Genomic DNA, 22954 nt, shown 5'->3' with positions numbered 1-22954 from the left:
AGGTTCTGGGCAGAGCTCCAAAGTGGGTGGGCTGGGGTCTAGTGAGATACAAGTGAAGTGAGTGAGGGGCAGGCTGAGAGTTTATTTAGTAGGGAGTGAGTAAGCTGTAGCTGGGAGAAGAGAAGGAGCTGGGGGAATTCTAGCCACTGGAGTTGGTTTAGGGCAAGACAATGATGGGATTTGTATGGTAGATTAGTGGCGAATAGGGCTATGTTGTTATAGGCTTGTTCCAGTCTGGACAGGAGGGATGTCTGGACATGAGTAAAGATAGGGGAGGTGTACAGAAGGGAAGGAAGGAGAAAGGGCCAATCTGGTTTTAGGTGCTATAATTTTTTTTATTTCGGTACAGAAGGCCGAGTTTTTGGTTGGCTTTTTTGATACTCTGTTGTATATGAATGTCAAATTTTAGCTGTTCGTCAATTTTTGTCCCAAGTAGTTTAGTGTTGGGATCAGGAGTGATTGGATTTTGATTGACAGAGAGAATGGTAAAAGTGGATTTGTGGTGAGAAAGGGTTTAGGGAGGAAATGTAAGAGCTTAGTGTTTTTGGGGTTAAGTATAAGATGGTGTTGTGTCAGCCATTTTTTGTCAGATGAAAAAGATAGTTGTGTTAAGGAGTAAAGGTTAGGAATGCTGTCAGAAATAGAGATGATGGTAGTCATCAGCATATTGAATAATAGTAGAGGAGGTGCAGGAGGAGTGTAGATTATTGTTGAAGACTGAGGCTCCTTGATTACTGGGCCAGTACTGGGGCATCACAGTTTGAATATATTGTGTATGTGTGTACACATTAAATACTTGCATAACATATATTTTGGATGTAAAATACGTCTTCCAAAAACAATTACATATACTACAGTAAGTTGGAAACATTTGGTGGAGGAACTATTTTATATCAAAAATATTAAAAATGTAAACAAAAAAATATGTGTGTGTGTGTGTGTGTGTGTGTGTGTGTGTGTGTATATATATATATATATATATATATATATATATATATATCTATATTTATATTAATAATAAAATAAAAAAAATCCAGTTTAACTGTTAGCCCATTATCTAACAGCAATAATACCTGCCTGTGACATCTAGCCTCAGAACACTCTTGGGCATGTGTTATTTAATAAAATAGTACTCACCCTTTGAGGTACTATTGCTTGCATAACAAAACCATATTAAATAGTTCTGTTAAGTTTCTTAATTCTTGTTAAGACTCCTCAGTAGTTTTAAACTGCACTATTGTTATATTTCATTGCATAAAAGTTCTGTTTGACATACATACCCCCGGATTTACCATTCCTCCATGCAGGACTAGCTTAGTCCTGCACGGAGGCGGCTGTTTGGGAGCAGGATGGCAGCGTGCCATGCATAATAATGAGGTGAGCTGCCTGAGCTCCTAGGCTTACATGGAGCATGTAAGTGCAGGGGGCATGTCTGAGAGCAGAGCTCTCAGAATAAACACGTCCCCGCAATAAAGAACAGCAGAAAGGGGTATGAAATGAGCGAGACCGCTCACAGGTGACAGCATATCCCCACCAATAGTCCCCTTGTGTACAACAGCAACAGTATATATAAATAAAATGAAGAAACACTTTTATTTTTTTTTAAATCTGATTAAAGCTAACCGTAGGTGCATGGGTGTGCCCATCGCTTAGCTACTGTTAATGCACGTTAAGTGGCTGAAGAGGATAACAAGGAAAATATACGCAAATGAAACAGCTTAGCAATAGTGTAATGGGCAGAGAATTTCTTGCAAGCAGGCATTCCCAGTTCGAGTCCCACTGCAGCACGTTCCATTTTCCACGGCAAAGCACATTATGATAAATATTTATGTTGCAAAACCCACTAAATAACATATTGTTACAAACTGGAGTAATGCAGTAAATGTACATGTGAGGTGTCAGTGTCATAATGAATAAGGCACTAATAAGCAGGTTTAAGCACAAATAAGCAGTAGTAAGCATATTTAAGCACTAATAAGTGGGCTTAAGCCTATTTGCGCTGTGGTAAGCAATGCCTACACTGGCTAAGGATTTCTAAAGCTATCTCTCTGTAAACAGATGTAATGGCAGGTTAGCAGTGCTCACCTTCACGCAAGCCCCCTTACAACTACTTTAAATGCCTTAATCACTCTGTATCCACTGGCCTGTGTTCTGCCCAGCAACAAAACAAACAGCTTCTGCAAGGCTCAAACCCAGGATCTTGCACACCATAGACAAAGTGATTTACCACTAAGCCATGCCAGACATACATAACTCTGATGTTTTCAAAAACATATCATCCAGCCCAGTCATGCAACAGTACAGAGAATGTATTCCATTTAGATGTATGTGTGTGTGTAAATATATTAATATCTAAACAAATACAACATATCTATATATATATATATATATATATATATATATATATATATATATATATATATATATATATATATAAATATATATATACACATACACATATAAATATATACATATATATAAATATATATGAACATATATACATGCACATGCCTACATCGATACATATATATGTCTACACCTATATGTCTACATATACACAGCAAGTTACATATATGTAAGCAGATATACATCTATGTAGGTATATATGGCCATACATCTGTAGATAACAATGGTAGATTAACTAAAACATATATGTCCCCATGCACCGTTAATGGGGTTGAGAGGCCCCAAACAATATACGTCTTGTACGAATAGGTATACCCCCCACAGCCAAACACGTCCGCCCTGTAATACACTACCAAGTGTTGCAGATCTGATAATCAGGACCTGACCCAACATGGGCACAAGATGTTAACAGTACTACATCCTATCTGTGTGATGTCAGGCTGGTATTGGTAACATATCATGCAGTACAGTCTAGCTCCCATAGGAAATGTAAAATGTGGAAGCTATCAACATCCAACTAGTAGAAAGAGAATCACTGTGGTACACTGCGTTCAATAACCAAAGTCCAAAATCCAAGATATAAAAGAACACAGTTACATAAAATCACCAAATTTATTGCAAAGCTTTCGGGTTTCCCCTTCCTCAGTGGAAAGGGGAAACCCAAAAGCTTTGCAATAAATTTGGTGATTTTACGTAACTGTGTTCTTTTATATCTTGAAGCTATCAACATCCCAGGATACATATACACAGACACATATATGCAGATACAGATATACAGATATATATATATATATATATATATGTATATATATATATATATATATATATATATGTGTATATATATATATATATATACATACATATATATATATATATATATATATATATATATATATATATATACATATATATATATATATATATATATATATATATATATATATATATATATATATATATATATATATATATATATATATATATATATATATATATATATATATATATAGATATACATACATATATACATATAGATATACATGTGACTACACATACGCACAGATATGTACAGTAAGCTACATATGTAGAGGGTGCACACAATATGGAACAGCCACTATGCCTACAGTTAACACCTTAACAACTGGACACTGTATGGGCCACCCATACAAATGACAATCATTGCCTTCAACATATACCCACAGATAGGTCATAGGATAAAACACCACACACAGGTTTGCAGAAATGGAAAACCTTTATATGTGTACTATTACAGTTTTATATGCCATGTAATATAGTTGTTCAGACAATGACATCCATATAAACAGAGTAATGCAACTGTGAAACAGTTCTACTAATACAGTTGTCTGGAAAGGTTCACAACTGTTGCTGTCCTGGCCAAGCCCTTCAAACTGTATAATAGTAAAGGCAGACTGGGCCACAGGATACCAAACAATCAACAGTAAGTAATACAGGTGTATAATTCAGTAGCCTCTATCTACACTCTGTACAAAATCACTAGATGGTAAAGACTTTGTCTGACCAAATGACATGTAACTGTTACATAACAAGGCATAACTGACACCATCACAAGCACACTGACAAAGAGAACAGTCTGTATAGCAGGAGGCAGTAGGCCTGCATTAACGCAATTTATGTAAGTAATGTAACTTTATGTGAATTGTATGGTATTGGGAAGACCAATAGAGCCTTTAAAGACCGTATAAGGGAGCACAATTATCACATTCGACTAGGATCCGAATTCAATGCTCTAGCGAAGCATTGTAAAGAAACAGGACCTGACCATACTTTTAATTTTTGCATTATACAGCAGTTACAGGATGGATATAGAGGGGGTGACATAGTTAACAGGACACTAGAATGTGAAAGTAGGTGGATTGTTAGGTGTAGGGCAGATGAACCCCCAGGCCTGAATGACAAGGTCCACATTAAACCCTTTTTAAAAAGTAGGAGGATCTATAGACCCAAATGAATCTTGAATGAATTTTGAAAGGTGTGCCCTTAAATTCAAATGTTATTGTGCTTGTGTATAGTAATTTTCTCGTGGTCACATTTGCAGTAATATAAGTTTGTTTTTAACAAGCTAACATATACATTTTAAAAAATTTTTATGTCTTTATTACAAGAGAAATTTGTTGGTTTTAAATTGCATTTATCAGTTGCACATGAAACTTATGAATAGAAGTTTTTAAGTGTTTTTATACTTGTATATATATCATGTCATGCATCTAGTGTGAGCGCTTTAAAAGCTAATTAAGTTCTCCACCAATTGTAACTTTTGGAGGGCTATTTAAATAAAGACTCCGCTGTACTGTTTATAAAGTCTGAAGAAGCCGAAAGGTGAAAGCGCTTACTGTCACTTTGTGAATAAAGGATTGCTTTTTATGAGCTGAATAGCATTTTGGATTTTTTCTACAATCTTCTACAATTGACATTTAAATACTTTCATATTGCGTTTGGATTTCTGAAGTACCCTCCTTTGAGGTCTGAACTGTTGGGACTGTGTTCCTGTGCCTTTAGGTAACAGCGTTACATGGTGATTGTTTATATTATTTATTTTTTATTAACGCTGTTCCCGAGCTCCGTTGGCGTGCTGTGCTGTGCTTGGTTATTTTTCTTTTGCTGTATTTATATAGCACAGCAGCCCAGGAGGATGGCCGATACTGATAATGTGAACATTGAGCTTGCGTACGTACCGTTGGTTACAGAAAGAGCCAGCAAGGGTGCTGAGCGCTTTCAAGCTTGTCTGACCAGCAGAGAGAACCTGCTTTTAGACTTTGAACCGAATATTGGATTGAACAACGACGAAGAGAGTAGTGTAACGAACGGAAATATTACCAAGGATTTACAGGAACTAGAGACTGCTTTTATAAGACTTAAGAAATTGCAGGTATAACGTCAATATTTTGAAGCATGTCTAGCTAAAAAGATTGTACCTCGTGGGCTACGCATTTTAAAAATGCCCACGACAGGGAATAGATTTCCTGATTTGCTTTTTAAATGGCAGCAGCTCAACATTGAGCTTAGTTTCAGTTACATGAAACTACTTATTGAGTTTCACACACCTGAGGAGAATAATTTAAGGTCTATAGTGAATCAATGTTATGATGATTTTAAAAAGAAATATGTTAATATGGAAGTGAATGTTAAACTTGAGAGGGTTTTGGATGATGTATCATTGTTTGAAAAACGACTTGTTGAACAAAAGAAAGTCAAAATTACTAGAGATGTGAGAGACTTCAGTAATAATCATGTTTTCACTTGGCCCAGGGAACATTTTAATAACAATTATAGTGGGAACATGTATAATAATAGACGCAGCTATGCATCTACACTAACTACAGCTCCACAAATGAATTCTTCAGTGGATAATGCAGTAAGCCTCAATGGAAATGACACTGTTAATCAACCATTGATTGCAAATGCTAGCGATAGGGCAGTTAATAGAGATATGACGACCCCCGTAGATAGGAGGAATGATTTAAGTACTGATAGAGATAGTGGTAGGATTAATGCCATTGAGGGAATAAATATATTAGAGCAACAAGGACCCAGGGATTCCAGGGGTGTACCATCTCCTAACCAACATAGGTTGACATCTTCAGAAGTAGTGGTAAGACCTAAAGCAGTACCAGTAGGTAATACTAACAATATACAAAGGGTAAATACCCCTTTCCCTATAGCCCAGGAGCAATTCCAGGGGAGGAGACGTTCTGCCAGCAGGGGCAGACACAAAAGGAAGGGGTCAATGGAAGATTACAATGGTCCAACCCTGAAGAAAATGTGGGAGAGGACCACTCATTAGTGGTGAATTTGTCAAGTAGAATTTTGAATGAGTATGAGATACAGGTACTAAATAAGGGCCTCAATTTTATCCCCTCCTGTCGAGATGATATAGTTGATGTAATCATTGGCACAAAAATGTTTACTAGAAATATACAGCTTAGACTAGATTTTGGGCTGAATAATGGTACTGCTGAAGCATCTAGATTTCGTTCAACCAGTACCTACATTCCACAACTACATCCGGTTGTGGATGTCTTTGGTAGGGTGCTGGAAAATGATATACACAATTATTTCCAGGATAACAGGTATAAGAAACAAAGACAAAATTTAAATTATAACAAAAGAAGAGCCTTGAATGAGTTAAAGAAAGATGATAGTCTGGTGATTAGACCAGCCGACAAAGGGGGTCCTATTGTACTTATGGACTCTACTGATTATAGTGAAAGGATGACCCTGCTACTAAGTGATGAAAAGTTTTATCGGAGAATAGACATGAAGTTAGTGAAGGAAAAAGTTTTTGAAGTTTACTATATGTTGGATGATCTTGTATTGTCTTCTGATATTACAGAGGAATTATATGGATATTTTAAAGTCAATAATCCGGTTCTACCAATAATTCAGGGTTTACCGAAGATCCACAAATCTCGAACAGAGCCTCCTATGAGAACGATTGTTGCTGGCCAAGGGTGGGTTACTGAACCACTATCGGTCTATACGGAATCCCAATTAAGACCTTTTGTTGACATGAATAGTCACATACTTAAAGATAGCAAACAATTTCTACTAGATTTATATTACGTATAGTAGTCAGTTAGGTGAGGATAAATGGTACTACTTAGTTACTCTGGATGTTGTAAGTTTATTTACCGTAATACCTAATGACTTGGGTATAAAATACATTAAAGAATACCTAAGCTCACATTCAGATTTTTTGATTAGTAGAATTGAATTGCTCACATTATATTTGGAAACCATTCTATCTAACAATGTATTCATTTTTGGAGAGAATATATATCTCCAAAAAGATGGCGTAGCTATGGGCACATCCTGTGCCAATAGCTACGCCAATCTTGTAATGGCAGCATGGGAGGATAAGTATCTGTACAATTCTGATCTGTTTAAAAAGTTTGTAAGGATGTATCGCAGATTTGTGGACGACCTCTTTTTTGTTTGGTTAGGGGATATTGATACTTTAAGGAGTTTTGTAACCTACATGGATAACTCCACTGATTTTTTGAAGTTTACCATGAACTATTCTGAGAGTAAGATCTCATATCTGGATGTTGATGTGAATAGAATGGAGAATGGACTTCTGAATACCTCTATCCATAGAAAGCTATGCTATAGGAATACGCTACTCCATAGAAATAGTATGCACCCTCAGCATATATTTCACAATATATTAAAAGGACAGTTCATGAGGGCGTCCAGATTTAACCCAATAGATGATAGTTACAGGAAAGAAGTAGAAGAATTGAAAAGTAGGTTTATTGCAAGAGGTTACGATGTTGAAACAATAGACAAGGTCATCATGGAAGTACATGAATTAAGAGCCACTAGAGCAAGACCGTATTTTTCTGAACAGACAAATGATCCGATAAATAATGTAACAATGGAAGGAATGGAGACTAGAGCATCTCTGTTTTTTACTAGGGATACAAGTGAAGTAAGGAACATGATGACTAGAAACTGGAATATTCTATTGTCTGATAGTGAAATAGCTAAAATAGTGGGACCAGATCCTAAAATAGTTTTCAAGAACAAATCCAACCTTAAAAGGCTTCTGTGTAAACCCAGGAATTCTAGGAGGTCAATTAGTATAGATAGGAACACCACACCTTGTGGCAGATGTAACCATTGCAGATATATTAATGAAGAGACAATGTTTGTACACCGTTACTAAATATACCTTTTATTTTCATACAGATACTAACTGTGATAGTAAGCATGTGATTTATTTGGCAAAATGTTTGGTCTGTCCTGCATTTTATATTGGGAAGACCAATAGAGCCTTTAAAGACCGTATAAGGGAGCACAATTATCACATTCGACTAGGATCCGAATTCAATGCTCTAGCGAAGCATTGTAAAGAAACAGGACCTGACCATACTTTTAATTTTTGCATTATACAGCAGTTACAGGATGGATATAGAGGGGGTGACATAGTTAACAGGACACTAGAATGTGAAAGTAGGTGGATTGTTAGGTGTAGGGCAGATGAACCCCCAGGCCTGAATGACAAGGTCCACATTAAACCCTTTTTAAAAAGTAGGAGGATCTATAGACCCAAATGAATCTTGAATGAATTTTGAAAGGTGTGCCCTTAAATTCAAATGTTATTGTGCTTGTGTATAGTAATTTTCTCGTGGTCACATTTGCAGTAATATAAGTTTGTTTTTAACAAGCTAACATATACATTTTAAAAAATTTTTATGTCTTTATTACAAGAGAAATTTGTTGGTTTTAAATTGCATTTATCAGTTGCACATGAAACTTATGAATAGAAGTTTTTAAGTGTTTTTATACTTGTATATATATCATGTCATGCATCTAGTGTGAGCGCTTTAAAAGCTAATTAAGTTCTCCACCAATTGTAACTTTTGGAGGGCTATTTAAATAAAGACTCAGCTGTACTGTTTATAAAGTCTGAAGAAGCCGAAAGGTGAAAGCGCTTACTGTCCGTGTCACTTTGTGAATAAAGGATTGCTTTTTATGAGCTGAACAGCATTTTGGATTTTTTCTACAATCTTCTACAATTGACATTTAAATACTTTCATATTGCGTTTGGATTTCTGAAGTACCCTCCTTTGAGGTCTGAACTGTTGGGACTGTGTTCCTGTGCCTTTAGGTAACAGCGTTACATGGTGATTGTTTAAATTGTATGGTACTGTACATCCAGATACCTTAAGGCAGCTCACCCCTGATTACCCCACATTTTGTAACAGCCTAGGTTATTTTTGATGCACCCCCCCCCCCCTGATTCAATAATACAGGGCCATATAACACTGTTACATACACTGGCCTTTGGAGTGCATAAGGGCACACATGTATTGTGTAGGTGAAGCCCACACATATATGGCCCCAGCCCCACCGTATGTGTGGGGGATACAACAGCAGTGGACTGATTTCAGCAATGGCAGTGTGATATACACACAGCCCACTACAGAACAACCCCTGACAGCATGTCATATGTGCAAAGCTTGGTATGTAGGTGGAGGACAGAGGCTGGAACACAGGCCCCTATGTGGAAAACTGTTGCCATACACTAAGCAAGTCGATAGTGTTACAGGATAGTCTGCAACATACCCTTAGTTAGGGAATTGAGGTTAGAAACATAAATGGATGTAGCCATGTACTGATAGCACTCAACACACACACTGCCTTAACCACTCTATATCTGACAGCCCTTGTCCTGCCCAGCAACAAAATGAACAGCCCTTGCACCCAGGACCCTTTACACTGAAGTCACAACACTTAACCACTATGCCATGACCACTGTGAAGACTGCTGTTGTTTTACCGATATAGCTGTCAGGAGTCTATATCAGAACATCAAAGTATTAAAACTTTGAATGTTCTGATATCGAACACTATTCAGCGAACACTAATAATAGCGAAACTGCTGAACAGCAAATTCTTTCCTTGGGAAAGAATTCAGTTGGCTGTCTCTGTGGCTTTGCTATTCTTAGTGCTGTGGTGGAAAGTTGCGGGCTAGATTCAGGTAAGTTTGAGATTGTTTGTACATTAGGGTTAGAGGCGGGTTAAGTGAGTTAGGGTTAGGGCTCGGGTTAGGCATGTGTGCGATAGTGACAGACTTTAGGGTTAGGGGCGGTATAAGTGAGTTAGGGTTAGGGCGCGGGTTAGGTGAGTGTGTGATAGTGACGGACCTTAGGGTTAGGGTTTGGGTTAAGATAAGTGGGTAGATAGTAGTATATGTTTAGTTTAGTGTAGCATTAGATGTAGGAATTTAAGTGTATGTGTGTGGTTGCTGTTTGTTTAATGTGCTTGTGTTGTGTGTATGTGTTTCGTAGTAGCAAATTTTTTCCATGGGAAAAAATTCACTGTTCTGAATGTTCGATATGTTTAGATGTTTTGGGGCTGATGAAATAGCGTTTGCTATTTTCATCTTTCGATAACGTGATATAAACGAGCTGTCAATACCCATATTGAGTAGTATTGAACATTTGCCTGTAGTTCCTAAATTGTATAGTCCTTGTTATTAATATGGCTGTTGCATCACATATGTTGTTTTATCATAATGTGCACATAGCAGATACATACGGTGAGATACATGTGGGAGGGTATACACAACTGTCACATTTACTCATGACAGGAATATGGTTGTATACATATACTAGGTCTATATATGTCTACATGTACATACACATGTATACTCATACATATATCTGTATACACATCTGTATAGTGCTACATATATATGGCCATGTGTACATCTCTTTGTATGTACATATGTGTGTATATATATATATATATATATATATATATATATATATATATATATACATATATGTATATATATATATATATATATATATATATATATATATATATACATACATACATATGTGTATATATAGATATACGTATATGTATATATAGATATATGTGTATATAGCTATATATGTATGCACATCCTATGTGTACAGATATGCTTAGTTCTGTTGGTATATATGTAGATATCTATAACTATATGTGCATACATATCTATTCTGATATACCTACTACTGTCAATATATCTGTAGGTATCCATACATATATGTGCATATGTATCGCTATTTGTATATGTGTAGACATATATTGCTCTGTATATGTACATATCTGAGTGTGTATATTTATATGTATGTACATATACATACCCATCTATATATGTCGATATGTATATGTGTAATTATATATATAGATATCTGGATAATTATATGTACATATATTTTCACCATATGTCCTGAACATGGAGTGTAGCCCTACCTCAGCCCCTATAGTCCCAACTTCACAGTGCAAGGGGATGTCAGGTATGTATAGCAGGTATATTTGTAGACTATTGCTACTGTAATAGGGATTGTCTTCACAGACATGGTGTGTGTGGGAGGTCACATCTGCTTTTCACATGAGCGCCATTGGCTACTGACAGCCATCCTAAGGACATCATAGTACAGTACCACTGCTAGCACATTATGCTCTTGTGGAATACAGCAGAGATATTGGCCAATATATGTGGACATTCTGACACACTCTGTACAGTCCAGAGGTGTACTCAGAATCCCTTAGTGCAAAACATGTGGACCAAGCCTGACAATATGGATGGTAACAGCCATGTAGATGGGTATAACACATAATGACTGGTATACATTTGCCCGCATAGGTTATGCATTGACACACCCCTGTCTATCCTGACACATAATAACTGCTGGTACAGAGTTGCCATGGCCACATACTACCCACTAGATATTGACATACATCTGTATAGCATCCCACTGTTCTGTCTGATACATAACTGCTAAGGGAGGCCCAGCAGCAGTATATCTAGCAAGTATCTGGACATGACATCTCACTGGGTAAGTACACTAAGCTGCTAGGCATGTAACAAAGCACTGTGCAGGCTACAGGTGGACTGGCTCAACACTGGCCTACATCTCTTATGGGGGAATGCATATGTACCTGCATATATAGCAAGCTCTACAGGCATGTCACAGCACAGGGTAAGGTACACCTGTGTGAAAGTGCATAACCACAACCAATGTGAGCACAGCCACAGCCACGTATGGTAAGCTAGCACACTATTACAGTATATGGACGATCTGTTCAACACTATCCTCATATGTACCACTCACACACTAACCCTAGCTATACTGGGCCATTACACAGTGTGGGCTGATGCCTGTCTTTTTCATGGGACATGTGTGTGTATGGCTCTACAAACATGTAAGCCAATATGGTAACATACAGTGGAACAGCATGTAACATCAGATAGGATGGGACCAAGAACAGTTACTTCTACCACAGTCTGTACACAGGCCAAAGTACATATTAACAATACACACACTGTCGACATTCACCATAAGTACACGTACCTCAGTATTGTACAAACAACCACATAATGTCCAGGTTATGTCATCAAATATAACCTCTACTGTACATAACATTTGTAGCAGTCTGATATCTCACTGGCTTATCAGATATGATGACACTAATTATGGTGTACAGCACATATGCACCTCTTAATGCAAGACATATGTACAAAGGTTGACAGAGCTGTGGCTGCAAGCACATACACAGGGCCAATATTGACATGTTGCTGTGATAACCTCATACATTTACTGTTGTAACAGGGTTTGTTGCAACATATATCCAGTGAGGGATATGAAGTCAGTAACTGTCACGGCTTTCACCATCTACAGACTGCAATCCTCACACTATCTTCTGCAGTTCACAGATAGATTCTCTGTGGGTAACACATGAAACCAAAGGCACCACACACTGCCCATTCTGCAGATGACCCTACAGATGGGGTTTCCTCATAAACATAGAACTGACATGGCAGGTATTAAAACATGTAGGACAGCCATATGCACACACACCCTGTTAAACCAACATTACTGCAAATGAAGTATAGCAGCACTTACAGTCTGCAGTCAGGTCAGGCACATCCCCCTCCTGTGTGTTGCCCTGTTTCCACATTGTATGTTGTTAGAGGTAAATCCCCAATCCATCTGCAATGCTGTTTGCTAAACAACAGATTGAGTTCCTGCTCAAAGTGAATGAAAAGGCCCAACACCAACATGATGTTCCTAGTTATTGGCGTGTGTTTCCATGCATCTGGCTATGGGAATGTTACCAAAACTGTTCCACATGCAATCAGCTAGGGTCGGGCTGCAATTCGTGCAGAGGCCATCAGCTGATCATGAGCATCACTTAAAATACACATGCTGCTGCCTAAGCAGAGCAGGTGTAGGTCTCCACATCCACCAGAGAGGGGGTGAGAGAGGCAGACAGAGGCAAAGACAAGTCAGGGAGGGGTGGTAGAGTAAAACTTAAGCATGTTTGTGTCACACACCTACCAGCACAGGGTATCAAACCCCTGACGACTATGTAGTGCTATTACATTTCTATGCAGTTATTGGATGCATCACATAGGTTACATATTGTGGAGCCCTCAGAATGTATATGTGATGGTGCATGACATCTGCAATAGGGATATGGTAGCTATATGGTAGGTGTAGTACACATGCCTGTCCGCATGAACAGGTGCTAGCTTCAACACAGCCACATTCTCACAGGGACATACACACATTGACACATTTGGCAGGGCCAGGAATACAACTCATCACAAGTGAGATTGCCACAACACATTACTGTGCAGATATCACATGCACCACAGGGGTCATACGGAGGTTATATGGGCAAAGGGTATGTGGAGGTATCTGACATCAGAAAGCATGCTTCAGTATGACAATGGGGGTTGTAGTGCATGTGAATGTAAACATATGCATCATACAACACACACACACACACACACACACACACACACACACACACACACACACACACACACACACACACACATATATACACACACACACAGAGTGCCAGTACTGACATGCATGGGTGCATTGATTCATGGGTGTGTAGTAGTCAACAGTGCCAGATGGCTATACAAGGCTAGGTGATGGGTATACATTGGCATCAGGCCACATGACAATGGTCTGCATTGTGACTCAGGGCTGTAGTTTCTGGATTTGCCCACACAGGTGGGTATTGTATTCACCATCCAATCACCTGGGTGACTATTGCATGTGGCCAATGCTGTGCATTGCTTGCCATGTATGTGTTCCTTAGTCTATGACATGGATGGCATCTGTGATGTGCACACCTCCCACATGCATGTACAGTGACATGTGGAACTGTACCTGGGGTGTCTGGCCCATGTTGTGTACACAGATTATCATCAGATGTGCTAGTCCTGGCTTCATGTGGTGGGAACTGGTAATGGACAGCAGGTTTACCCTGCACCTACATTGATAGCATGCTAACGGCATTCCCTGGTGTCAGTGGCATCTGTCCATACAGGGCATGTTTTCAGGCATGGTATGTCCTTTGTGGGTCACATTTGATGGCACCACAGATGTTGCAGATGTCCAGTGGGGAACATGGATAAGGTGCACTGCCTGCATGTATGTGCCTATTGGACAGATGGACAGGGTGCCATGTCCTCTGTAGGCCACTGCAATCACTCCATAGTTACTATCAGTGGGCAATATGCAGTGTACTATCAAAATAGTGTCTGTTGCCTAGGCAAGTGTGTGTGTGTGTGTGTGTGTGTGTGTGTGTGTGTGTGTGTGTTTGTGTGTGTGTGTGTGTGTGTGTGAAACATGTGTTGAGAGTGTTCTCTGGCTAATACTAGGGTTGTTAACTTTGTTTGCCTGGCCTTAATGTCACATGTATGGGTATGGATTTCCACCCCAGCCTCTCAGCTATTTTACATGTTATCCCTGTACCGTGGACATTGTGATATATACTAGGGCCACCATATAAGAAATTTGCAAATCCTGCTCCACATTGGGCCCAGTTGTTACACACTCCCAACCACCTCCACACAGGATATGAGTTACAAAACACAGACAAAGACACACACACACACACACACACACACACACACACACACACACACACACACACACACACACACACACACACATCTGTCATGTCTTTGATTAGAAGTCCTACCTAACTAGTTTATTACACTACGGCAGTACGCTGTTATAGTACGCACCATGGAGATTACTGAAGTAATCCTTCCCCAAAGGTGTATATCACATTGGATGGCATCAGCAGGATTGCCAAAGTAGGACATTCAGATTGTAATGAGTGTGGCTAGGCTAAAATGCATTGATTCCTACACAGACATTGAAACACACATAAAACATGCCCAACCAACATGTGTGGGTATAGAACCCCTAACACAGGTCTATATCACACTACAGCATGAAGCTGTTATAGGATGCACCATGGGGATTACTGGAAAACTACTTCCCCAAGGGTGTATTTCACATTGGATGACATCAGCAGGATTGCCAAAGTAGGGCATTTGAAATGTACTGGGTGTGACTATCCTAAAATGCACTGCTCCCTACACTGACATTGAAACACACTCATAACATCCAGAACTACCATGGGTGGGAATGGAACCCTACCAGAGTTCTATATCACACTACAGCAGTACACAGTTATGGCACATGCTATGGAGATTACTGGGCTACATCCTTCCCAGAGGTGTATTTCTAGGTGGATGACACCGGCAGCCTTACCAAAGTAGAGCATTCAAATTGTATGTAGCGTGACTACCCTAAAAAGCATTGCTCTCTACACAGACAGAGTCAGACAGACACACACACAAACACATGCCATGTCTGGGAATAGAACTCCTACCTAACTTATCATACTACAGCAGTATATAGCTATAGGATGCGCTACGGAGATTACTGGGCTACTACCTTCCCAGAGATGTATTTCTAGGTGCATGACATCAGCAGCCTTACCAAAGTACAGCATTTCAATTGTAGGGAGTGTGACTACCCTAAAAAGCATTGCTCTCTACACAGACAGACACACACACAAGCACACACAGTTGCCATGTCTGGAATTGTAACTTCTATCTTACTAGTTTATCACACTACAGCAGTATGCAGTTATGGGACATGCCATGGAGATTACTGGGCTACAACTCTCCCAAAGTTTTATTTCACAGTGGATGACCTCAGCAGGCTTGTCATAGTAGGGCTATGGGGAGGGCAGTGTGTGTGCATGGGCCATAACCCATTCATCTAGATGTTGACACGTTACATGTGGGCACACACAGGCTCATATTTTACAGGTACGTGTATGCAGCTGCAAGATGACTACTTCCTTGTATAGTCATGTTGCACAGCTAGCACGTGCACCACATAGTCTGTAATGCTGACAGATACCAGTGGCTAGTATGGGCAGTGAGTGAACTCTGACCCTCATGTGGTTGGGGCCCTTTGGCTGTGTGCTGGGTGGGACAGGCCTGGATGGTTCTTTGTCACCGTCACCTTCTTCCACACATCTATGTACGTCTGTCTACCTTTGGCCTATTTTAGTGTGTTGTCCTTACATATATGTCTGTATTACTATCCACTGTGTGTGCAAGGCATGTGTGGTGCATACTGAGGAGTGCCTGCACTAACATCTGCGACTGCCAGATATGTCTGGTCCACTGATGTTTGCAGACATGGCCTTCATGTGTTTAAGTGTGTGAGCATGCCCAGTATGACCTTTCAGTATTGACTGACATTGCCTTAATTTCTCTAAGTGTGTGAGCATGCCCAGTATGTCTGTCTGCATTTAATGTATGGATCAAGTCCAGGTAGTTTGTGCTGCAGTGCTGACCTTTGTGTTGTACACCTACAGGTAGCATGCTGTTTCTGCAGGGTATCCATCGATCATTTGGCGTTGACTGTTACTACATTTCTGCATAGGATGGGGGGGGCACACCTGTCTATTTCTACACAGGATTGCGGGGGGTACTCCTGATTGTTACTGCATTTCTACGTAGTATGGGAGGGGCACACCTGACTATTTCTACATTTCTACAAAGTATTGGGGGGGCACAGCTGACTGCTATTACATTACTACACAGGATGGGGGGGGCACACCTGTCTATTTCTACATTTTTACACAGGATTTGGGGGGAACACCTGACTGTTATTACATTACTACATAGGATGGGGGCACACAGTTCTATTTCTACATTTATACACAGGATTGGGGGGGCACACCTGACTGTTATTACATTACTACATAGGATGGGCGGAGCACACCTGACACTTGTACACATTTGCTATGAATGCACTGGTATGTCAGGTACTCCATTTCATTCTGTATTCTTACCTATCATGCTGACTAGAGGAATACCAGTGTACTACAGATCTTAGCTTTGGTTGCCCTACATATTAGTGTCTGACTTCCTACCCTTCAGAACTAACATCCCACTGCCTGACCTGCTGTAGTCTGTCTGTGTAGGCCTGGGGGTGGTTACCCATAGCTATCATTCAGAGGCCATAGCACAGGTTATGTTTGGGTATGTCTACACCTGTCCTGCTGGCTGACTATGGGTGTCTACTTTCTGCTGCCATAACATTCAGACACCCAATTCCCTTGCATGCTCACATCCATACCACAGATACAGGTAATGACACATTCTACTCCATTTGGCAATTGGTAGGTTGATTGACTTACCTTGTGGATGTGCCAGAATTGCGGATGGTGCTGGAGGGCTGCCTATGTTGGATGCACATAGTACACTCCCTATACATGGTCGAGCACAGGTAGTGTCATGTTTGGCATTCCTTTTACTGTATGTGCGAGTCAGAGAGAGATGTCATTCCCTGGGTCCCTACTGTGTCAGTGTATGTGCTATGTGTTGTTGCATTGTCTCTTTGCTGTGGCCTCGGCATACTGGGCATGCCTCCATCTGCCTACTGGGGAAGGCTCAGGTTGTTCCAGATACCAGAACCGTGACTTGAGCATCCCAAACACATGCACTATCATGTCTGGTCTGTGTGCGTGCCTCATTATAGCGTTCTTGTTCAGATGTGTGTGCATTTCTGATGGCTGTTATCAGCCACGGCTGTGTAACCAGCATCCCCCACTAGGTGAGCATAGGGGATGTCCCCACTGGCAAATCTCTGGTACAGCTGCATCATTGCCAAATGTGGGAATCGTGATAGCTTCCAGGGCAGCCAGCACATACATTCATTATAATGCCCTCGGAATTACAGACGACCTGGCAGTTGATGGAGGGGATGCCCTTGTGGTTGATGTAGGTCCTACCCTGCTCACTGGGTGGTGCTTTGATGCTTATGTGCGTGCAGTCTATAGCACCCACTACCTCAGGGTATTCTGCTATTTGGTGTGAGAGACGCATATTGCTGGCCAACACCACACGGGTGTTGAGGAAATATACGTGCTCAGTGGCATGTGCTGACATGGCATCCAGGAACTGGTGGAATACTCTGGATGCTGATGCCTGTGAGATCCCCATGATATTCCCAGTTAAGCTTTGGGAATTACCTGTGGCTAGTATTCCTAGGCCTACACATACCTTGGTATCCACTGGGATGGGTTCCCCTCAGTGAATTTGGTGTGTCAGGAGTGGCCGGCACAGCTTAACAATTTGCTGTAGGAGGTCCCTGTCCATCCTTTAATGCTCCACTATCTCCAACTCATGCAGCTCCTGGTAGGTTACACTGGGTCTGTACACTCTTCTCTGTCTCCTCACTGTGGGTTGATTGGCAGCATTCACATCCTCACCACCCTCAGCCTCTTGCACATGTTGTTCCATGTTGCCTGCTGCAGTCTCTTTCATTTTGTAGGTTTGTTTGTTGAAAGTTCCCCGCTTGTATACACCGGTGGTGTAGAGTATGGGAAAAAAACAGAGGGGAAAGTGTTTGCATAGTTTATAGTAGTGTTCTGGGCAGGGCTGGTATGCTGCCTGTGTAATTTGCTGATTCTGATACAATTCACCTGCCAGCTATGCTAATTCACCTTGATTACCTTCCTACTGCTGATTTCCCTTCCCATTGCCTTCCTGTTTAAGCTCAGGGGTGCACCTCACAAACAGAGTGCTCAAATGTGCACAGTGCTGCTATTTCCTGGTTTGGCTTTTGTCTTCTTCCTTTAAAACCTGGTGCATGGCACACACAATGGCTTAGGCAATGTAAAGAGTGCTAGGCAGATTCAGACACACCCCCTAGTTTAGCTGTGCTAAGCTAGGAGCAAACCTGAGCCACAGGGCTCCAATCCGCTTACAATATGCTTGACACCCCCCCCATGATGTCAGCTTACTCCTAGGCTTGCACCAAGCTATTCCTACTCTTACACTGTTGGGACCTGACTAGCATGCTGGGAAAAACTGGGATTCTCTATCATTCCCCTCATTTGCATAGGCTGCTAATGCATAGTTACATGTCTCACATTGAGCCTCCCCCCTTAGCAACCACTACTCACTGTCCATGTTGTCTTCTGCCTGCTATTGACTTGCATGGCAGAATACTGATTTTAGTTAGAATGCTTAATTTAGGTTTATTTTGTTACCCCCCCCCCCCCCAATCCCATTTGCGTGCCACTGCCCTAAGCTTAAACAGCCGAGATCGGCTAAAAAAATAAAAGTTGATTTTTTAAATTTTTTTTCCTACTTGCAATGCTAATGGCCTTATACTTGGCTATTGGCATGCTTCGTAGATGATATGCAGCCTTTATTTGGAGCTGTCACAGCTCCATTTTGGATTTTGCAGAAATGTACTCGGTTACTAACCAATTACATTTCTACAGATTGCATTAGTCCTGCACGGCCGGTTGCAAGCTTCCTGGATCGCACATTCAACTCATTTGCATGGATGTCTACTGCAAATGGGGTGATTTGCATACAGGGCTTAGTCCATGCAGGACTAGTTCAGGAGCGCTTGTGCATGCACCTGCAGGCTGTTCCTGGATCGCACGGCAGACCTATTGCCTGCTAGGGCTCCTGCACTGATCTTGCATGCTGTGCAAGGCATAGAGAATCTGGGGGATAATCTTTCAAAGGGGAGCAACATGATTTTTTATCAACAATAGTCAGGAAATGGTTTGTCAAAGAAAATGATTCAAAAGTTACCTCACAGAAAGGCTCCAACCCAAATGGATTATAGTCTTGATATCTGAAACTAGCAAACCTATAGGAGCAATGACTTCATCCCAAAAAATGCATCTGTTAATTGATGTTCCTATTTTTGGCATCATCTCATTCAGTCTGTCCTCTCAGCAATTATTTCTTTTTGTGTATCAAAATACTGCTGCTGTAGTACATGTTTTACGGACTTACTAATTTTTTTTCGGATGTATGCTTCACTTCATTACTTCAAGCAACATCTGCTGGATCTTGGAAACACGTTAAACTCATAGGTAGAATCACCATACCATGAAAATGCTGCCCTCTTTTTCCTTCTTCTACAGCATCAGTGAAAACTGTCCCTATACTTTCTTCAACTGGAAAACAAAGCCATTACATCAGCAAGTTCGTTCTCCGGAGTTAAACACTGTAAAGCTTCATTTTTTTCCTGAAAAAACAGCAGCTTTTGCTTATAGTAAATTCTGACCCAAAGCAGTTACATTATCCACTGCATTTTCTTTCAAGATAATAGAGGGTAAATCCACATAAACTCTCTCTCTTTACTTTTGACTCACCTCCAACTTCAACCCCCTCCTGCGGCAGTGTGTACCGCAGAATCCAGTGTATGTTAGTGAGTGTGTGTGTGTGTGTGTGTGTGTGTGTGTGTGTGTATGTGTGTGTGTGTGTGTGTGTGTGTGTGTGTGTGTGTGTGTGTGTGTTTGTGTATAATCTACATATATCTATATATTGATAGACAGCCAAAACAGAAAACACAGCACCCACCACAAGAAGCAGAGCAAAGCCATTTTATTAAGTGCCTATCACCAGATACAGCAACTGTTTCCCTCTATGAACTAAAGCTTCTTCAGTCATGATGTAAACTTGTAAATCAAAGTTACTAGAAATTGCTGAAGATATCTTCATTTAGCTGGAATGTGTATATGATCTGCTTCTGCCCGACTATTGCTGATCTCTCTCTGCATTTGATTTTTCCTACTCACCCACTGAACTGTTGTTGTACTTTTAAGGCTGGTGGCTTTTGAGTTTGCTTGCCCCTACTATTAATGAGTTGGGAAGGCCCAACCCTTTACCCTCTTAAACATGAATTATCTTCTGTTTCCTCCCTTCTTACTTACTAAAAAAAAGACTTTATTCAGCTGCTTTTACTGTATTTGTGCTTCTTCTTACTTGTTCTTAAAAAATGTTCAGTTTAATTTACTACTGCTTGTTAGCCATTTCAATTGTAACTATTATTCTAAGCCTCTTAGACTTGATTTAAGAACTTGGGCTTCAAGCTAGTTATCTTACACAAGGAAGGTTGCAGTCTACACGTTTGTGGCAAAAGAGGTAGCTTACATCCTTCTAAGTTGCAAATTGCTGGTTGAAGGCTTATTGTGTCTGTTATCCTAAATGTGTCTTAGTTCTGTTATTTGCAACTAATAGCAGATAAGAGGGAATTCTTGGAGAAAGGTTTACTTTACAGCATAGTTTGCATGGTGCTGCCTATTTATGCTAATCTCTAAATGGGCTATTTTGAGAACATTTACATTTAAAATTATGTCAACAACCCTTTTTTTCAGACTTAGCCTTGTGGAGGAGGTTTTTGGAGGGCTGTTAGGCCCTTTGGAAAAAGATAACATTTGTTTGTGAAATATTTGAATTTGAACAGTATGCAGTATGGGTCTCCAATTCATTTCTACATATAATCTGTTTACCAATAGTTTTTAAGATATATCAATAGCAAAACTATTGGATGGTACTATATATCATGCTGGATAATAAACCTTTCTCCAACAACTCACTGTAACATGCTAGTAGTTGCCACTCCACCTATACTATTATCAACATACCTTACTCTTAATTTTTTGGAACAAATGCAACCCAGAAGATTGGCTAAAGTTTAACAGGGATCTCAAGGATTATATTTCAAATGATACTTCAGTTAAGCTTGAATCGAGAAAAAATTGTTTTGTTTTCAAGGGACAGCAACAGCACCTAAGCAGGTAGGAACAAACTGAAATGTAAAATGTTACAAATTAAATCTGCTCTGCATCACACTGGTACCTTCAGATTCAGACTTGTTTTCAAACATAGATAATAACACAGAAATATATCCCAAAACTAAAAAAACTAAACAACTGTAGAAACTGCAAGTAAAAATCCGATTCCTGGTGCAGAGTAGAAAATAAACGGTGCAGCTCGAACAGGACAGGAACAACTTTTATTATATAACACAATTCCACAGGTTTAAATCCACAGGTTAAGCGCTTTCATCTATTCTATATACAGACTTCCTCAGAACCAAGATAATCAATCACCAGCTCTCATTATAAATCCAATTTGGCGCCAAAATTTAAAAATATCCTTGTGCTGCCCTAAAGAGACATTCACCAGTTCCTCTCATGCACAAACTAATACATGACATTTGTATATACTCCCCGGGATTCATGAACCTTGCGCCAGGCGCCAGCATAGCGTCGGCGTTATAACGCCAAATATGGCTGCTTAGCGATTCAGGTATGAATGAATCCCACGTGCACTACCGGCGTGCGCCGGACCGTCTCCGCCCCCCGGCGTAGGTATGCAAAACACACTGTGTGCGGTATTGCACCATGCAAATGAGGGCAAAAAGCGATCCACGAAGTGGCGTAAGCGTAAGGGCACGGCAATGTAAACCAAAAAAAAACGGTTTACATTTACCCAAACATACCGGAGGAGTAACGGAAGGCTGTCAAAGTCAGGTATCATATAGGTGCAATATGCCAATGTGGAAAGGCACCGAGAATGTCCCAAGAAAATATGCACAAAATGTAAAAAATGACATAAATGGCACGTACGTAGAAAGAACAGCAGACCCCCGGGATATGTGCACAGAAGTTGCAAAGCAATGAAATAATATGACAATGTCCCAAAAGAGCAGTAGAACAAAAATCAGCTGCACAGCCACCACACACCATAGTATGTATGTAAAGCTGCAACCCCAGCGCAATGGTTGTCAAGGAGTGGTGGCGGTGTCCGGCGCCGTAACCATGTATTAGTAGTCAATTCCATGCAAATGAGG

This window comes from Protopterus annectens, chromosome 7.part0 (assembly GCF_019279795.1).
Source record: "Protopterus annectens isolate FY-2018-M chromosome 7.part0, PAN1.0, whole genome shotgun sequence".
NCBI lineage: Eukaryota > Metazoa > Chordata > Ceratodontiformes > Protopteridae > Protopterus > Protopterus annectens.
This window is presented reverse-complemented; position numbering follows the sequence as displayed.